Below are 6,373 nucleotides of genomic sequence, written 5' to 3'. Positions count from 1 at the left end.
GGGTTACATGTAGATCATTGTGATCAGTTCCCCCTTTCTCCCCCACCTTCCCCTTCCCCTTCTACATTTTGTTTTAGTGATTAATCACTATGCTATAATTATGTTCAATTTGTAACAATGAAAATATATCCTGAATATCAGATAGTTACATGATTCACAACAGTAGCAAAATTATAGGGATGAAGTAGCAATGAAAATAATTTATGGTTGGGGTCACCGCAATGTGAGGAACTGTATTAAAGGGTCACGGCATTAGGAAAGTTGAGAACCACTGCTGTAGGGCAAAGTAAAACTGTCCTTGCGGGTTTCCACAACCTCATCTTTCTGCTGACTAGCTGCTGGTGGTTTCAAAGCGCTGACCTAGTGGTTAGCAGCCCCATGTAGATAGCCCACGACACCACCAGAGCTCCTTTTAATATTGGTAAGGACGAGGGAAAATCAGAAAACTCATCAAATGTCAGTGGGTCTGAAAAATAATGACATTTTCTGACGAAAACTAAAATCTATGCAGTGTGTCTGGCCAAGTTATTTGTTGAATATGGATTGGAACGTTTGCCTGCTTAGGTGGACATCGTTATGAGTTCTGATTGGCTCTTCCTTTTTTTGAACATCCAAAACGTTTTACTAGCAGGACCGGATCTGGGGTTAGTTTTTGTAGCCTCGGCTGGCACGTCTGCCTCTGGCCCGCTCGAACTTCCGGCCCTTGGAGCGAACATAGGGTTTGATGTGACTGTGGGGGGGTCCCTGGCGCCTTGCCGAAATGCCTATATACCTCGCGGCCCTTGCGTGGACCAGGCAGCAGGACAGTGCCACAGCCCTTGGGAGAGTCCAGGGCCAGCTGGTCAAAGGTGAGGATCTTGCCCCCGGCCTTGAGGATGCGGCTGCGGGCCCGGCTGCTCACTCGCAGGCCACACACCTGCAGCTTGGGCACCTCTTGCACCCGCACGTCATCCGAGATGGTCCCCACGACCACAGCGGTCTTGTTTTCTCGGCCAGGAAGCTTCATCTTCCGGATCATCCGAGAGAGAGATAGGGGCGGCCGGTTGGTGCGACTCTTGAACAGTCTCTTCAGTCTCTTCAGCCAGAAACCTGTATAGCTTGACCAGGAGGCGCAGGTAGATGTCCTGGCTCTTGGGTTCCTTGCGACGAACCTTTCGGTCCTTGTTGTGGCGGATGTCAACTCCCATGATGGCGCCTCCTGCTCAGCCGGGTCCGGAAAGAGGGGTTGACTCTTCTTTTAAAAGCACTATAATGTGCTGGGAACAAACCCGAGTATGTCTAAAAGAATTTCAAAGTGTTTGTGGAAAAATTAAAAGATTAAAGTGAAAATTGTAAACTTTCTCCATATAAGTTCCATTAAGGTCAAGACCCTTTTGTAAGCAGAGGCTTGGGAATTCAACCATGTTGATCCAGACTTTATGTATCCGTTGAAGAAAAAATGGGTGGCCTTTAAATATATTTTTGTTAAGGTTAGAAAGCAAAAAGGTGCCAGAAGAACCCAAATCAGGACTGTGTGGTAGATTCCCAATGAGCTGGCAAAACTTCCCTTGTTTTATGAAAGAAATGCACAGGAGCATTATCATGATAGAAAAGATTCTCTTGGTGAAGCTGTCCCTGGCATTTTTCTGCTGAAGCTTTGGCTTCCAGTCTTATAACGATACTGTTTGTTGCCTTTCGGTCCGCTAGGAAGTCAACAAGCAAAATGCTTCCAGCCTCCCGCCTCACCCCAATGGCTGTTATGCACTTCACTATTGACCTTTTGCTTTTACTGGACCACTTTTTTTTTAACAGCCTTACATTATTTATTGTTAAACTTGATTAGGAAGCAAAAAAACAAGGAATGAACCAGATTATTTGCCAAAAGAAGTTCAATTTATCAGATGGGGACAAAAGTCTTAATTCATGATTTGAGCCTGGGAAAATGCGGCCATGCGTGCCACCCTTCAGGGGGCTCCTTACGGACCCAGCTTGGTTCTTCTCCAATGTCTTCTCTTGGAGTTGTACCTGATTTTATTACCAGTTTTCATTCGAATCCATTGGGGAACGGGCCGATTCTGCTTCTGTTTCTTGGCCAGGAATCTCTTGATCCTGAAAGTCTTATGAGATGACAATGGTGAAGTCAGAGCCACACCACACTCGGGGTGGCAGAGAAACGGAGAGAGGGAGGAGAGGACGGAAGTGCCTGGACCACTTTTTTAAACTTTAAATTCTTTTGTTTTATTTGTGAATCATTTCAAAATACAAACAGGAAAAATCATGTAAACACATATCTACCACTTATTTGCAATAAATATATACTTATATTTGAGCATACGTGACATCCACCTATGAGAATATGACATGCTGTTAGGTGCCGTCAAGTCCGTTCAACTCACTGTCTTTCTACTTTATCAAGCTTGATGTCCTTTCCCAGGGACTGACCTCTCCTGATAACATGTTCAAAGTACATAAAATGAAGTCTCCCCATGCTTTCCTCTAAGGAGCATTCTAGCTGTACTTCTTCCAAGACAATTGTTTGTTCTTCTGACACCTGATGCTGCTGCCAATAGTCTTCACCAGCACAATTACAATATATTAACTTTGTGTAGTCTTCCTTATTCGATATCCAACTTTTTAAAAAATACTTTTTTGGGGAGCTCTTATATCTCATCACGAGTCATACATTCCTGCAGTGTGTCAAGCACATTTGCACAATATACCACCATCATCATTTTCAAAGCATTCTCTTCCCACTTGAGCCCCTGATATCAGCAACTCATTTCTTCTCCCTCCCTCCCTCAAATCCTTGATAAGTTATGTTATTATTTTCATATCTTAAACCATCCTGTCACCCCTCACCCACTTTTCTGTTATTCATCCCCTGGGAGAGGATTCTAGTTTGATCCCTGTGATCGACTCCTCCTTCCTCCCCCCACCCTCCCCTGATCCTCCTGGTATCTCTACTCTCACTGTTGGCCCTGAGGGGTTTATCTCTCCTGTGTTGTGGGCTCTTATCTATAGCAGTGTGCATGTTCTGATCTAATCTGATTTGTAAGGTAGAATTGAGGTCATGATAGTGGGGGAAAGGAAAGTTGTGTGTTTGAACGGTGCTATACTGCACCCTGACTGGCTTCATTTCTTCCCTGTGACCCCTCTGTGAAGGGATGTCCAATTGTCTACAGATGGGCATTGGGTCTCTACTACATGCCCCACCTCACCCCAATTCACCTTGGTATGTTTTTATTCTGGGTCTTAGATGTCTGGTACCCGATCCCATTGACACCTCATGATCACACAGGCTGGTGTGCTTCTTCCAGGTGGGCATTGTTGCTTCTGAGCTAGATGGCTGCTTGTTTATCTTCAAGCTTTTAAGACCCCCAGACGCTGTATCTTTTGATATCCGGGCACCATCAGCTTTCTTCACCACATTTGTTTATGCATTCATTTTGTCTTCAGCGATCACTTGGAGAAGGTGAGCATCACAGAATGCTGAATTGTTAGAACAAACTGTTATTGTGTTGAGGGAGTACTTGAGTCGAGGACAACTGTACTGGACCACTTCTAACTCTCTGTAGTCATTACTCTGTTTTCAGGATCAAACTAGTAAGGCACATTTTATTTCCTATTCAATTCTTTTAAGAAATGCTTTAGGATCTTGATTCTACTTGTTTATTCTCATCAACAGCTGTATTAGAGTTTAAATTCTGACACCCTGGTTTGCAAAATGCTACGATGGCAGACAGGATGGCTAGGCTTCCGACTCCCATGAAAAGTTAGTCTCAGAAACTCAAAGGGACAGTTCTACCCTGTCCTGGTCACAGTGTCACAATCATTTCTAGGGCAATCCACTTGCTGAGTCTCACATAGAGTAAGCCTCCACTGAATGCTTTCTGATTTTTTTTGCATTAAAAATAATTTTAATGGGGGCTCATACAGCTTTTATCACAATACATCCATCCATTGTGTCAAACACATTTGTACATGTTGCCATCATTTTCAAAACATATTCTACTTGAGCCCTTGGTATCAGCTCATTTTCCCCCTTCCCCCATCCTCCCTCATGAACCCTTAATAATTAGGTGTTGCATTTAAAAAAATCATTTAATTGGGGGCTCGTAATTATCACAATCCATGAATACATCCATTGGGTCAAGCACATTTGTACATTTGTTGCCCTCATGATTTTCAAAACATTTTCTACTTGAGCCCTTGGTATCAGCTCATTTTCCCTTCCTTCTCTCCACCTTGATAATTATTATTTTTCCATGTCTTACACTGACCGATGTCTCCCTTCACCCACTTTTTTGTTGTCCATCCATCCCCCAAGGAGGGGGTTATATGTGGATTATTGTGATTTGTTCCCTTTCTCCCCCCACCTTTCCTTTACTCTCCTGGTATCACTACTTTCATTATTTGTCCCAAAGGGTTTATCTGTTCTAGATCTGGATTCCATGTTTCCAGGTCTTAGGAAGCCTTAAAGAACTAGAGGAAAGTTGTATGTCATTGGTGCTATACTGCACTCTTAACTGGTTCGTTCTCCGCCCTGTGCCTTCTGTAAGGGGATGTGCAATTGCTTACAGATGAACTTTGGGTCTCCATTCCACACTCCCCTTCATATACAATATTATTTTTTGTTCTTTTGATGCCTGATATCTGATTCTCTTGACACCTCTTGATAACACAGGCTGGTGTGCTTCTTCCATGTGGACTTCGTTGCTTCTCAGCTAGATGGCTGCTTGTTTACTTTCAGGCCTTTAAGACCGTTTTCTGATTCTTAACCAGGGAAGTAGGTAATTTTTCCAAGGCAGAGTGCTTTGGAAAGTGGATTGTTACCATTCCTCTGGTCAGCTCAGGGAGGGGCAATCTATTTTTGAAATTATTTTATTGGGAGCTCTTATGGATATAACAATCCATCATTCAATTAGATCAAACATAACTGTATAATTATTGCCACCATCATTTTTGTTTTTTTCTTCTTGACTCTTTGATATGTTTTTCATCCCCTCCTTTATTTTGCAGTGTCTTATAACCATACAATGAATCCATTCACCTACAATTGTTATTTGTTCACCTCGAGTGGGGTTATAACAGTCATCATTGCTATTGGTTCCCCCTTCTCCATTCTCTTCCCATATGCTCAGGGAGTCATTACTCCCATTACTATTTCTGAAGTGCATTCTCTCTTAGGGGCTTACCTAGGATGTGTCCATGACAGAGGTCACTATATTAAGCAAGGTACAGGGTGTGTATGTGTGTGTCACACAATTATCTCACCATGACTGCCTTGGTTGGAAGAACCTTGATCAATATTCTAAGCCCTTCGACTTAATGATCTATGTGTCCTAATCTGTTCCCTTTCCTGCTTCTGAAGCCCCCTGCAATTGTTACGTATTGCTCTACCACCAATCACGCTTTTGTGGGTTTCCTTTGCTGATCCATGCCTTTTAAAACTTGAAAACTCAACAAATCCTCGGTTGTCATTTTAACCCTGTTGGTGGCCTCCCTCATCCAGATGATGTCTCCTTAATAAAGCATTTTTTTGGGTCTTTGTCTCTTAAACCTCAATAAATGCTATCCTTTAAATTATAGATCAGATGGAATCTCTTTTGTACTCTAAGCAGTTCAAATTTTTAGTCAGAATTGCATAAGCTGAACCAATTGAGATGTTTATGGTACTGGCTATTATTGTTTCTACTGTCAATCACTGATTCTTTCCTGGTATCAACAAGATGGTCTGCAGCCTTCACCTTCAGCATGATTTTGTTCCTTCTTAACACAAGTAATCAAATTGCAAACTGCCTATATCTTTGGGGCACTGTCCCCATAAACTTTGTAAGGTTAATGCTTGTTCATGCTGTAATTTTAACAGAATTCATGAGCTCTGATTGGGGCTCCTTGCATGCTGATGTGTTACCCTTCCTAGTGCCTTAAATTAGATACCTATTAGTAACAAACTTCAAACTTCTATCTCAATGATTGCCCTGGGGAAATTTATCAATTTGGAAACTATGTAGATATCTAGATCATTATGGCCGAGCTCTCATGTGTACAGTCAAAACCTCTATCAACTGCAAAATATTTATACATATGCCCCGGGTTGAAAGATTTGTAAACACAAGCATAAAGCGCACTATCAGAACTAGAACCTTAAAGGTATTTGTGACCATCCCCTGGATATTGTAGTACTTGTCTTTGTGTGAGTGCATGCCATTTAACAGCTATTTGATATGTGATGTAGCCTACATTATTATAGAATGAATTATGTACTCTGTGCTAGAGAACTATTAAAATATAAGCAGTGCATTTTCCATAACACTTAACCAATAAACCACTTTGGGGGGGGGATGATTAGATCCTGTACACAAGTTATAACAAGTTAGCACAAGTTTGGGTT

At 42.2% G+C, this 6,373-nt stretch overlaps 1 pseudogene; it reads right to left on the bottom strand.

The window, feature by feature from the left end:
* Window positions 1-645: 645 nt before the first annotated feature.
* LOC142422470 (large ribosomal subunit protein eL18-like) lies at window positions 646-1,192 on the bottom strand (annotated as a pseudogene).
* Window positions 1,193-6,373: the final 5,181 nt, after the last annotated feature.

Source organism: Tenrec ecaudatus, chromosome 12, assembly GCF_050624435.1.
Source record: "Tenrec ecaudatus isolate mTenEca1 chromosome 12, mTenEca1.hap1, whole genome shotgun sequence".
NCBI lineage: Eukaryota > Metazoa > Chordata > Mammalia > Afrosoricida > Tenrecidae > Tenrec > Tenrec ecaudatus.
Note: the sequence above shows the minus strand (reverse complement) of the source record. Positions and strands in the feature narration are given on the sequence as shown.